Here is a 14,396-nt window from a genome sequence, read left to right as displayed (position 1 = left end):
AAAACTTCACCATGGTGTATGAGCTCACATAAGTCCAGCCAGACAGCAACTGTGACTGATTTCAGTGATTGGGATAGTACTGTACAACAATTAATTGGGATGCTAGGTTATTTTGTACTTATTAAATTTAAATAGTAATCTGACTGGCATATCATAGTGTAATGGTAATGAAAATATCCTTACAAAAAATCGAATAGTATTTCATCAAGTGCCATGCAATCTCAGTGCTTTGGCTGATACCTTGACTTCATTTACTGAGTGATTGGTTGGTGAGAGAACGGATGCATCACACTATTAAGTGGTCAGTGATCTACTGGTATTCAATCAGTAATCAGGGAAAAGGTAAACCACAAACCATCCAAAGTCTTTCATATCCCAAGTTGTGTAGAATGAAGTCAATCACAGGATTGTCTGGTCCAGACTCGATTTACAAACCGCCGTCATATAGCTGGAATATTGCTGAGTACGGCATTAAACAACAAACAAAAACAAAACATACTTTGGAACACATGCATGTGGTTGCCTCTTATACCTCACTCAGAAAGGGAAATGCTGAATTCAAAGAACCAATTGGCTCTCACAGATATTCTCCCTGGTTGTGGAGTGAAAACATCCTGTTTTACCTACCAACTGTTAGCTTGCCTGAACTAAAAGTTCATGTTAGTTTTAAGTTTACATCAAAGCTTCCGTCCATCCTTCCATCTGACTGAAGAAATGCTTTGTTTGACATTTCTGTAACCATAAGTCCTATGAAACTGAAACTTTGCAGAGATGATCAACACCAGATGTGCAAATCTGATTCAGACATTATTGCCATGGCAGCCATATTGAAAATGTAATTATTTTCCTTCACTCAACTTTTTCTAAATGTGACATTATGAAATTTGTGCCTTTGTGTGAATGAGATTTAACACTTTATAATTTTGTTATTTTACAGCATTTTAATAGGTGTGATATTCAAAATGTCTTATTCTGAGTTGAATCTGACTTTCACATACTGTTTTTAAAATGTTTTTACTTCATTTTGAAGATGAGTTTATGTAGATTAAACTTTGCATTGTATCATCCATACAATGGTGTGTCTACATTTTAGTCACAGAACTCTCATTCAATATAACCATGCACAGAGCTACAGATAAGCAGCGTATTTGCGTAAACTATGGTACCCCCCAAAAATATTAAAAACCCAATTACATTAAATTAGCATGCATACAGAAATGCATACATTAATGAAAAACTCAAATGTATAAACAAAGTACGGGTAAATACCCCAAAAAGCTTTTTCAGCATGCGTACAACGGGGCTAAATTCCAGAACACAATTACGAGCTAATTCACCTTCAGAGTCAGGCCTTTATTTAGAACTGTTATATACATCAAAAATATTATTTCATTTTTTTTTAAAAACCCAATAGAGTGATGAATATGTAAGTGAAAAAACACTGCTTACCCAATGAAAAATGTAATAACCCAATTAAAATTAAAACCTTGAGTAATAACTCAATTGCTCAAAAAGTTATCTGGAGCTCTGCATGCAGAAAATATCTAAATGTCTCCCTCATATTGCCATCTCTTGTTTTTTCATTACAGCTATATCTTGTTGATTTGTGTGATGGGTGTGACGGGTGTGATCACTTTGATTAAAAACATGAAAAGATTTGGAAAATATCTATTGACGAGTTGGTGGTGCACATGCTTTGCAAATCCTGCATTCGACCGAAATCTGCATGACAGTTTACGAACCGGATTTTGATTTCATTGCACGATTTTGAATGGACTATGCATAGACTCGTTAGTCAAAACAAAAATGTAACTCCATAATACCAGCCTAGTTCGGCAAGGGTGGAAACTGGACTTTCATGATCAGTTCTTTACTCTATACAATATCTGGGTCTGCTTGAAGATCTGATGACAACTCCACAGCAGATGACAGCAGATGACCGCAGATGACCGCAGATCAACCTTTAGAGAACTTGGACTGCCCAATCCAAATGAATGATGCATGGGTTCCTGAGCCAATCAGATGTTAGCTTTCCAAAACAATTCCGATTCATTTTTTAACCACCTTCATTCAGAAATTTTGAGATGCAGCCACAGAACGCAAAGATACTGTCATCAGTACACCTATTTGGGTGTAGATGCCATGGCTCTCAGAAGCGACAGCACCATTAGCGTTATGTGTCACCTTTCGCCGCATCGCATTATCACTCCATCTCACAATCTTAGACAACTCAATTCACAGCCAAACACAAAGTGCATACAGACAGGGAAGACCTTGATGCCTGACTGGCTGATTAGAAAGGTCACCTGATGTGATCTCCCATGGAAGGGTCCTCAGATCTTCACGAACAGAGGTATCACAGAGTAAAAGCTTGTCCAATGTACTTTTTATGGGGTATAAGAAAAAAAGACTTGAAGCTGCTTTTGTTAACCACAGCACACTAAACCCACTGTTTGATCACAGACTGTGTACAATGGATCATTCACCAGCCATACAACACAACATGCCTCAACCAGCTGCAATTAAAATGAAAATTATCATCAAACACTCTTTTTTTCAAAACATGGCGCTTTGAAATTCTTTTCCAGGTGTTTGCTCTGAATGGGTCAGACATAGCCTAGTTTCTGTTGGCACAAACAATTTTTTTTAATAAATAGATCCCCTTTTGTTACTTAAAACTAAAAACAGATTCAGATAAAAAATATTGACAGAACCTCATATGCTGTATTAAATGTCACTCAAACAATTGTCAAAAGGTGGTGCTTAAACAGTCCAATTTAATTAGCAGGAGAGAAGAAACTTAGATCAAACATACATTCTGTTACTGTAATCATTTTGTAAAAGCTGAAATCGTTAATGATGTGCATGATGTTCTCCTACTATAATAGCAATCACTCGTCTCCCATGCACTGCTGTTGATTCAGCAAGCAATGTCCAGTATCATTACTTTGCTACGTGATAAAAATGCAAATATTGAAAAGAAATAATCTGTATCATTATTGTGTTTCAGTTTCATCACGCCAGCCAGGTTGATGTGGGAGGAAGGCTTAAAGCGATGCAGGTATGAGGTGTTTACCACTTGGTGAAACTAGTGTGCACAAGGTGGCAAACCTAGAAACATAATCAGGTAGGACTGGGATTCAAACCCACAATCACAGGATTCCGCCATACCAGTAGCATTGCTGTGCCTTAGCTAGAGGAGCGGGCCGTCGATGTACCTATGGAAAAGAAACCTGGAACATGCTTAATGAAGTGTATGATTCTCAAAATAAACCTGGGATTTAGAAAATGGAAAGAATATTATCAGTCTCAACCGTTATCCAGCTTATGGTGAATGGCATTCTTGAAGTTCTTAAATGGACGTAGCTTATGGGTTTAGGTCGCACCCAATAATTTCACAACACAGTGGGTACTGTTAATGAAAACTGTCATGGCTGAATGACTGCATGCATCTGGCACATATTGCAGCCCTCTGTCTGGTGACCAAATTCAATAAAAGTTACCCATATTTTTCATCAAGTCACCTTGTGTCTACCTCATATAAACTCATACATAACCTTTAGATAAGTACAAATATTTAAATTCAGGATTCTGTCATGAATACTCAACTTATGACCATGAAAGAGCATAATTGATGTTTTGACAAGGTATTAACAACAAATCTAAATCCTGGTGTTAATTCATTTTGAATTTTGCTTCATATGAAGTTGTGTTGCCATACTGATTCCTAAAATATTGCTTTGGAAAATATATAAGCAACAAGGTGGTTTCCCAGAAGAAAAAACGTGAAATTTGAGGGCATAGCTGGTGTAGATCTGTAAAACAACAAAACGACTTGTCTGTCCTGACCCAAGTGACTTACATGGCTGATTGTTTGGAGCAGTGTATAATTCTGATTGTAGATATAGTTCAATTATTGATTACAAGCCCACATATTTAGTTTGTGAGGACACACCTGTCTCCCTCTCATACAGCAAGTCCACAAGATTCAACTTGCTAAGCTGCTAAGCCTCAATAGTGTAGACTATTGTGTTGACATTCAGGTAAATCAAGCATACCTGGATTACATGGCCAGATGAGCTGCTTATGGTGGATCAGACAAGCTCGTCAACAGTTGTGGTTGATTTTAATTAAGGGCAAACAGACTAATATATTTGTTATTTGCTTTGATGGGAACAGTACTATTGGTGAAAGATCTCTGCTTTACATATGTAATCCCAGTATGCCAGAATAACAACACAAATGCCATGAACTTTAAAGTTTCTAAAATTCAAAGACGAAAATAAAGTCACTTCCAAGACAGTCACTTAGTCTTGATGGAAAAGATCCTCTCATAACTGTCCTCACTTAACACAAAACCTTGCTGACTCATGTAGCAACTTTGGCATTCCAAATGGCACAGTTAATGTTATTGTTCAAGAGACAGGAGGGGGTTTAATATTGCATTCAAGAATATTGCACTTATAAGGCAACATGCATGTTTGTGTGCGCAGATGCAGGCATGCATTCATGTGTGTGTGCTTGTATTAGCCCGGACAAGTGCTAGTTTTATAGTGCTGGCCAGCTGAGATTCAACACTGCAGTTTAACATAGGATACCCTACTATGACACATTATACTGACTAAAAGCCGACCAGTCCTTGTATTATCCCCTTTATTCTGAGCGCCAGGCAGAGAAACAGAAAGTACAATCTTTTAACGGCTTTTGGTATGACGTGGCTGGGAATCGAACCACCGGCCTTCAGATGCACTATCAACAAGACAACAGAGGCAGACCTCATTGTTCATGTAATGACAACAAAGACTGTGTAACCAGTCATGTTGAAGAGCCCTACGTATTAATCCTTGCGATTGGCTATTGTGTGAACATGAAAAACAGTACAAGTTTAGTGAGTTGGTGTATCGCGACAGGTTTACAATTGGCACACAGCTCGTTTCAAAGATAAGGTTAATCTTTCATTATTTAAGTAAAATTATGTATTTTGTATAATCATTTATCTCGATACTGGTCCATATATATCATGTGTCGTATTGAGGACCATGTTTTGTGGTGCATTTGAGATTTGTATTGTTCCACCCTTACAAGACATATATATGAACAGGTACATTTAGTCATATGAAAATGTGTTTTTGTTTGTTGTGTAACGCCGCACTCAGCAATATTCCAGCTATATGTTGGCGGTCTATAAATAATCGAGTCTGGACCAGACAATCCAGTGATTGACATCATGAGCATTGATCCACGCAATTGGGATACAATGACATACATTAGCCAAGTCAGCGAGCCTGACCACCCAATCCCTTTAGTCGCCTCTTACGACAAGCATAGTCGCCTTTTACGGCACCCATGGGTTGCTGAAATTGGTTGGTTTGTTGTTTTACGCCGCACTCAGCAATATTCCAGCTATATGACTGCGGTTTGTAAATAATCCATTCGGGACTTCTATGAGAACATAGTCGCTTTTTACGGCAAGCATGGGTTGCTGAAGACCTATTCTACCCCGGATCTTTATGGGTCTGAAAAATGTGTACCATGAATCTATTATACAAGTCACACATGTGATAACAGGTACAAGTCATGTATCTATAATACAAACAAGACAAACTTGTGATAACAGGTATAAGACATACGTCTACCAATAAAAGGCATACATGTATTATGCAAGTGCGCCAATAAAAGGCATACGTGTGATTTGAACCCTTCCTTTATGAAGCTTACCACATTCCACTGGGTCTGTTACTAAAGAAGACAAAAGACCCAATGAAGCATGAAAGAGAAGATCATCAACTGTCTGATCACACAGAGATATGCTGACACAGATCACACCTTAACCCACAGCAGGCAGCAACTGGAATATTGCGATGTGCACGGAGAGATATCTTCAGATCATAAGTCTCGTGTCACCAACTTAACAAGAATTTCCACATGATAAATGGGCTCACATGCTTAACCAGATATTGATATAGTAAATTATGGCTGGAGTCAGTAATCAAATTGATTTATGAAATATCTTGGTTCAAGAGTAAATATATCGAACTATGAGTAATGTTGTTTTGATGAAGTCCCCTCTAACAGGTAGATCCTGCTGGACACAAGTCACTGGTCCTTGTAATACAAGACTATTTATGACAATCTCCATGTGTATCCAAAACAATTCTATCCTCCAAAGCAAATATTACCCTCATCAATAAGCAGATATTGTTTAAAAAGACTGAGGCTGAGCAATAATTTGACTTGGCATGAAAATCATTAGCATGTCTGAAAGATTTTTCATTATCTCTACCAACATACTTTGAGATTCTTCGCATCTAACCTTACGAATAACAGGTGTATGTTACATCCAACCCTAACAATAATGTGTTACATGTAACCTTGACAACAGGTGTATGTTACTTGTACCCTAATCAATAACAGATGTGTTACCTGTACCCTCATCAATAACAGATGTGTTACATGTACCCTCATCAATAACAGATGTGTTACATGTACCCTCATCAATAACAGATGTGTTACAAGTAACCTCATCTATAACAGATGTGTTACATGTAACCTCATAAATAACAGATGTGTTACATGTAACCTTAATAACAGGTGTATGTTACATGTACCCTTATCAATAACAGATGTGTTACAGGTACCCTCATCAATAACAGATGTGTTACATGTACCCTCATCATATTAGATGTGTTACATGTACCCTCATCAATAACAGATGTGTTACATGTACCCTCATCATAACAATGTTACATGTAACCTTACAAGGGGTATGTTACATGTACCCTCCCTCATAAATAACAGAAGTGGTACATGTACCCTCATCAATAACAGATGTGTCACATGTACCTCATCAATAACAGATGTGTTACATGTAACCTAATCAATAACAGATGTGTTACATGTACCCTCATCAATAACTGATGTGTTACATGTACCCTCATCATAACAGTGTTACATGTAACCTTACAAGGGGTATGTTACATGTACCCTCCCTCATAAATAACAGAAGTGGTACATGTACCCTCATCAATAACAGATGTGTCACATGTACCTCATCAATAACAGATGTGTTACATGTAACCTAATCAATAACAGATGTTGTTACATGTACCCTCATCAATAACAGATGTATGTTACATGTATCCGTATCACGAACATGATAAATAAATCCTACCAGGTTCAGAATTAACACTAGCATGTAATGTAATATCCCCTGGAGGAAAGACTACATTGATTTTGATAATCTGTCTGGTGGACCTTCTTTATGACAAAAATAGAAATAATGTTACATCTAATTATGCTTGTTTCTTCTCTGCCTCGTAACTTAATTAGCACAGACCTCACGCCCTTACTTACCCTAAACACTCCCAAACATGATTTCTAGGTAATTTCAATCAATTGGTCCTAACTCGGAAATAACTTCTTGCTTCAAGTATGTATCTGACCTCTGAATATCAGTTCTAACCTAAACTCTTAACCCAGGCAGTCCACAAACCACCCCAACATTTCAACTGCATCTGTCATTCATCCATGGACATAAAGATGGCTTGACATATATTAAGAAATGTGATTTTATATTTTCAGTCTACATGGTTTGATCAGGGGTTATAATTAATTTTAAGAATCCTTACAGGCAATATGAGAGATCTGTAAAGTAATGAAATGGTGTAGTGAACTGTACTGTAATATTTGATAATTACCTTAACTACAGACTTTCATATTTCTTGTCACAAATTTGATACAATGAATATTTGTGACCCTCGGAATGCAACATATTCTCTTTCCTCTATACATGTGTGTACTGGAAGCACATTTCAGTGTCACAAACCCAATTGATATATCAACTTTTTGGTAATGTACTAGTTATGTACATCTCATGTCACAAATATATTCGCCTTTGTGAATTTATGTCCTTACGCCTACCGTTTTGCTCATATATTGATAGATTTACTGTTGAACACCTGAGTTAAATACTCAAGTGAAGGTTTATATAAATATAGACATGTTCTACTTACTTGTCCTGTTTTAAATCCCTCCTCCACGAAACATGTTGAATATCACCTCCCAACGCTAGTAATGTCTCACACTGATGGATGTATGTCACTGTAAAACACTTTCATTTCAGTCATGCAATGTACATATTATCTTCACTGGCTGCACTCTCACCACCACAGGCCTGTACTTATCAGTCTATTCACTTGTAGATTTCAAAATCAATCCCTTGACATGGTCATTGTTGTACTGAACCACGTCTCTAGCCTTCCGATAGCTGTGGGCAGTAAATGGGTTAATAATAGGCACTAAGCGTTACCGTGAAGGTGGCATGTACCTGTAAACATGAATATAGACAGGCTATTGTGAAGCAACTGCAAGCCTAGTGCTGATTGAAATGTACGCGCGCTGATTTCTCCTCAGTGGTCCTTAGGGGGTGGATATCACTCATTGCTACCTGACAGAAGGCTGGCTAATGTCCGTATGAACTATTGATAATGTGTAAAAGTAGATTTACTTCAGGGGGACATTATGTGAAGTAGGTTTGTGAGAAGTGCATATGCTTGCTTGATAAGACAGACAAACAAGCGAGGCAGTCGGTTTTCTTCACTTCAACACTGAGAAATATTTGTCTCTTTACTCATGACACCATCCCATAAGGTTAGCCAAAAAAAATAAACAAACTTGAATTCATGACATAAATTTCATTCAGGGGATATTTTATGGTTTTATTTTATGTAACATAATTTTCTAATACACAAAAATAGTGAGTGCGCAGACACATCAGATGATCCATTAAACTCAATTATTGCCTGCAATGATGAATTATGGTCAAAATATAAGTTGCAACAATTGTGGCAATTTGCTTTTAGTTTGATATTATATGTTGTTCATATGTTCAAACATAAAATAAATAAATACATACATAATTACACATGGTAACATCAGTAATATGTAACTAAGGCCACAATAAAAATTTTTTTAGATTTTCATCCAAATTTTTAGTGGACGTGATTGCAGGAGACATTTTACTTATAACTATTTTTTCCAATAAAATGTTCAACGCAACTGTGTACATAAACTGTTGATGGATGGGATTCACATGAAGCATGAATGTTTCACAGGATATTTTCCATTCTTAGTAACTTAATATAAGCATTTATTCAACTTGGATATTATTTAAAACCTTCTATCTGGAATTGCTTTGTCACTGATAAAGTTATGAAATTAAAACGTAATAAACATAGTATGAATGAATGAACACACAATTCCAATTCAACCAAATTCATCTTTTTTGCATCTAAATAATCATCCCTCAGTAGTTCACATGTAAATGATTATCTGTAATCTTAAAACCTGAGACATTCAAATAGATATTGAAGTTTTTAACTTTGTGAGAAACATATTTCAGGAGATATCAGATCAGTAGTATGTGTAATATAGTTAACCAGTACTATCAACATGCATGCTGCAGGAGTTATAGACACATGTCATGATGAATAGAATTATTTGCATATTCCAATATGCGAGTCGTCTGTGTTGATTCTCAGTAGGAAGTGACAACATCGAGTTGATGGCTTGTAGTATATACAAATTTATTTTATACAGGTAGATTCATACAAGATTTGGTTGTTTGGTTTGTTGTTTAATGCCGCACTCAGCAATATTCCAGCTATATGACAGCAGTCTGTAAATAATCAAGTATGGACCAGACAATCCAGTGATTGATATCATGAGCATCGATCCCCGCAATTGGGATCGATGACATGCATCAACCAAGTCAGCGAGCCTGACCACCCGATCCCGTTAGTCGCCTTTTACGACAAGCATAGTCGCCTTTTACGACAAGCATAGTCGCCTTTAACGACAAGCATAGTCACATATATACAAGAAGCAGAATGTGCCAGTCAGCACATTGTTGTAGTGGCTGTTGTGTTGTGTTCCAACATCATGCGTATTTCTCACACTGGCCTGCCAGGCCATTTAGTGTGGTTTGACAAAAATGGAAGGTTTGTCCGAGAGAAGAAGCAACCTGAGAGGGTGTTAGGGTGGCATATTTCAGTTTTTCAAGAATTTATAATTTGGAATTTTGCGGGAGGAGGAGGGATGAAGGAGAGTTGGGCGGGTGTGATTTGTTTTTTATTTTGTTTGTTTTGGGTTTTAGATTGGCAGTGATTTTTTGTTTGGTGTTATTATTTACTGCCTAGAAGGCCAGTTTTAATAAGGAGTGAGTGAGTTGGGTTTAACGCCGCTTTTAACAGTATTCCAGTTACATCGCGGCGTGTCAGCTTAATGTGGGAGGAAAGCCCGAAGTGATGCAGGTCTCAGACATTTACCACTTCTGTGAAACCCACAAGCACAGGTATGGTGCTGACAAACCTAGAAAAATAATCGGGTAGAACTGGGATTCGTACCCACAATCATAGGTTTCTCACATAGGATGCAACTCTGCGCAGCGAATCGTGGCGCCTCAGACGACTGGGCCACCCAAGTCCCCCTTCAATAAAGGAAGATGTCTATGGCTTTAAAAATTTGTGCTTTCTTTAACAGGCTGCGGAGTGTTTGTAATGTTAGGTGTTTGTTGATATCCATTTTGCTCTGAAGCATCATTCTGTTCCTTTCCTTCCTTTACTTTCTTCCTGTTGGAGATTTAACATGCACTTTCCAACATTATGCATATTTTGAACACGGTGCCCGCCAGGCCATTTAGTGAGGTGGTGGAAAGTGGGCATTAGGTGTAGGTATGAGTTTAATTTAGTGTGGCCTGTTTGAAGTTTTGTTATTGCCCTGTTAATTCTTTTGGTTCTGTGATAGATTTTTGGTTTTTGAGTAGCTTTTGTAGCAAGTGTTTTAATTTTCTGTTTGATTTCTGATATTTGTTTTGCCACTTTGGAAGATTTTCCCCTAAGTGATATTTTTAATTTGGGTTTTAGATATTGGTAGGTTAATGCTTATTTCTTCTAGTTTTAGCGCTGATTTGGCTGTTGCCAAACACACCGATGTGGGCAGGGATTCATATTAGTTCTATCTCTTTGCTGAGTTTGATGAGATTGTTGGCACTTCTAAGTATCTGAAGTATTGGTTTTGGACGTTTTTTAATGTTTTTATTTTTCATTGCCTGCAGTCCACTCAATGAGTCTGTAAGGATAAAGGTTTTTTGGTGTTGTTTAGTTTGGACGCTGTGTTGGGCTGCTGTTATTCCCATTAATTCTGCTGTGAAGATTGATTGATTGATTGATTGTTGGGGAGCCTACAGGATTTGGTTTCTGTTGTAGGTTTGTCGATGTGGGTGCTGAAACCTGTACGTTTTGTGTCCGGGTCAAAGGACCTGTCTGTGTATATGTGACACCAATTTGGCAATATTTCATGTATGTATGCTAGTGTCATATATTTGGTGGTATTTAGGTCAATTTATTTAGTATGGTAGAGAGAGCTATGTCTATTTTGGGGGTTTTGAGTTTGGTTATAAAAGAGCTATTTGGTGCTGTATTTAGTTTTAAATCGTTTGTGTGTGTTTAAGTAGTTTACTATGCGTTGGAAACCAATAGAGTTTTTTTTCAAACTAGTGCTTGGAGGAGTATTTTATTTATTGTTAAGCATTTTTTGGATCTGTGGGTTATCTCGGTTGGAGGCCCAAAATTTCATTGTAAGTTGTTCTTGGTGAAGATCCAGAGGGATTTGGCCTGTTAAAGCCTGCAGTGTTGTACGTGGTGTGTCCTGTTGTGTGCGTGTGATTACCTGAGTGCTTGGTATTGGAGCGAGTTTAGTTTAATTTTGAGTTAAGAGTGTTGAGAATTTGACATCAATAGTCTATTTTGGGTCTAATTATTGACTTGTATAATGATATTAGGGTATCTTTGGAGGCTCTGTTCCTTTCCTCCCAGGACCAAGTTTATGTAGCCACGGTCACCTGACAAAGATTAAGTCATATATATATACAACAGTAATTAATGAGGAATGATGTTGTGGCACAGCTCCTTCAGGGAGGCTGAGAGGGTAGGGTTCAATTTGGCTACAGTGTTATCAAAACAAAGTTATGCACCAGTGACGAGAGGGGTAATAAGCCGACCCCTTCAGAAGCAAAGGAGATGGGCCCATGTAAAATAAGATGAAGAAGAATAAGAGAGAGTTGAATGTATTCAGTATATATAATGACCAAATATAACATATCATAGTATAGTCAACTCATAGTACAGCAATACTCTTCAACACTTATAAGAACTGTTCCTTACAGCTTTTTCAAAGTTCTGTACCACTTGGATAAGGGTTAAGTAATTGGGGTGAGGTAGACTAACATATAGTCTATGAAATCTTATATTACACAATGCCCTTCTCGACTCTAAAATTAAACAAATAATTTTCCTGATGCTGATTTCATATGTGAAATAGAGGTAGCTAGAGCTGGCTAGACTTGCTTCAGTATACATAGCATGTTTTTTTTAATAAAATAAATATATTCCACAGTCATGGTGCAGGACTAGGATGAGCCCTCAGGGCTGTCTTGTTGACAACCAGGTTTCTAACAAACTGCTGTACATTTACCAGAACATCCTGTATCTACACATCTCCAGTGGACGCATGTCAGTTGCGTATTATTTAGTCTGTATCTTAAGCCATTAAGAATGACCTGCCATCCTTCTTGTTAGGACGCATCATACTCTACACACCTTCACTTATAGAAAGTTACTAACAACAAAACTCCTAATAATTAATTGACTTGCCAGTGTTTTTGTTTTTTACTGAAAGGAAAGATGTCAGTTAATTCTTGGCTTTGAACTCCTCACAGGCAGCTTGGGTTGTATACTCCCCAGGGAGCTGAGAATAAATACAAAAAAAACCAAGCGCACACTGAATTATTGACCAGGGAGATACTGTTAGAGCTTTGAGCATACACCTTGTGTTGGGAGTTTAGCGAAATATAAGTACACACATTATTATTATTAATATACCGGTAAGCGTAAATAAACATTCTGTCTCTTGTTATTAGTAAGCCACATATTTGGCATGATCAGTGGTTTAATGTTTTTATACCAAATTAACTGAAAACAAAGTCTTTTTTCTGATTTTGCATATATCATCTTTGGTTTGGTACCTATGCAATCACAGAGGTGTCTCAAGACCACCTCTAGACAAACAGAATTCTAGGTCGTCTCTTGAACTTCATTGTTCTTTGTAGACTAATCATTCCAACCATTGTTTCGTTTTTTGTAGTTAGTTTCATTTGAAACAATAGCTTGACTTATTTTTTCCTTCTTACTATTTACATGAATGAACTAAACAAATGAATCTATATCAGAATTACACAGTAAATGAAACGTCGCCCATACAAAATACAGCTAGGTAGTATTGTATATTGTAAGGGCGCTTCTGTCAGTTACAGTTTGAATGGACTTCGTGGAAAATGGTACCCGCATAGACGGCACTGGTTCAACCATTCCTTGTCTTGATAACAACGAACACCAAATAGTCGACACCAAAACGTTTGTTTGGACTCACCGAAACACGAATATCATCACCACTCTCCAGTCGCTGTTTTTTTCAGGCGCAGACGTACCTGAGCACATATCTGCACGTGCTCTTACACCATCACTCATTGGCTGATTGTCAACGACGAATATCACGAATGACATGGGTTTCAGAAGCCAGTGTGTCTGTCTCGGAAGCGGTCTGGTTTTGGATATTTTGACTGGATTAGATATGATCTTCATTTAATTGTAAAAACGTTAACTTATATATCATGAATAAACTGCTTCCATGGTGTGGATTATGATATTTGAATTCTTGGAGGGTTCAAGATTTATATACTATTTTCTGTATAGCTTATTGTCAGCGTTGGAAGAATTAGCAAGAAGTTCACAACACATATTGACAATTCTCAAAATGTCCTTGTTAGCTGGATATCCACCCCAAACATCCTGGCGTTTCCATCACTAGAAGTTTAAGTTAACATGGCTTTATTTCTGAACTCAGTGATTATAGATTTTTTTATATATCACTAGGGGCTGTGGGGTTAAAGTGTTCGCTCGTCACGCCGAAGACTCGGTCCGATTCCCCACATGGGTACGATGTGTGAAGCCCATTTCTGGTGTCACCCGCCGTGATATTGCTGGAATATTGCTGAAAGCGGTGTAAAACCACACTCGCTCACCCACTCTCTCTATGCCACTACATATAGAGTGTGTAGTGCGTGAGTATGGTTTTACGCCGCTTTTAGCAATATTCCAGCAACATCACGGCGGGGGACACAAGAAATGGCTTCACACATTGTACCCAAATCGGGAATCGAACCCGGGTCTTCGGCGTGTCGAGCGAAAGCTTTAACAACTATAGGCTACCCGACACACAGAAATGTTTTTACACAACATTTTCGCCATAATGTTTTCATATTGCATACTTTCCGGTCGACT

The 14,396-nt window shown here is 37.6% G+C and overlaps 1 protein-coding gene across 2 annotated transcripts in view; it reads right to left on the bottom strand.

The window, feature by feature from the left end:
* The window catches only part of LOC124131328, a 202,836-nt gene extending 189,260 nt beyond the window's left edge, over positions 1 to 13,576 (bottom strand). The window contains exon 1 of one of the 2 annotated variants that reach the window (XM_046494537.2): positions 13,486 to 13,576. The gene's annotated coding sequence lies outside the window, so the exon portion shown is untranslated. Of the gene's footprint in view, positions 1 to 8,012; positions 8,409 to 13,485 lie in introns of those variants that run through there. The other variant, XM_046494535.2, reaches the window with a different exon arrangement.
* Between the last annotated feature and the right edge of the window lie 820 nt (positions 13,577 to 14,396).

Source organism: Haliotis rufescens, unplaced genomic scaffold (genome assembly GCF_023055435.1).
Source record: "Haliotis rufescens isolate VD_foot unplaced genomic scaffold, xgHalRufe1.0.p SCAF_1, whole genome shotgun sequence".
Classification (NCBI taxonomy): Eukaryota; Metazoa; Mollusca; class Gastropoda; order Lepetellida; family Haliotidae; genus Haliotis; species Haliotis rufescens.
This window is presented reverse-complemented; position numbering and strand designations above follow the sequence as displayed.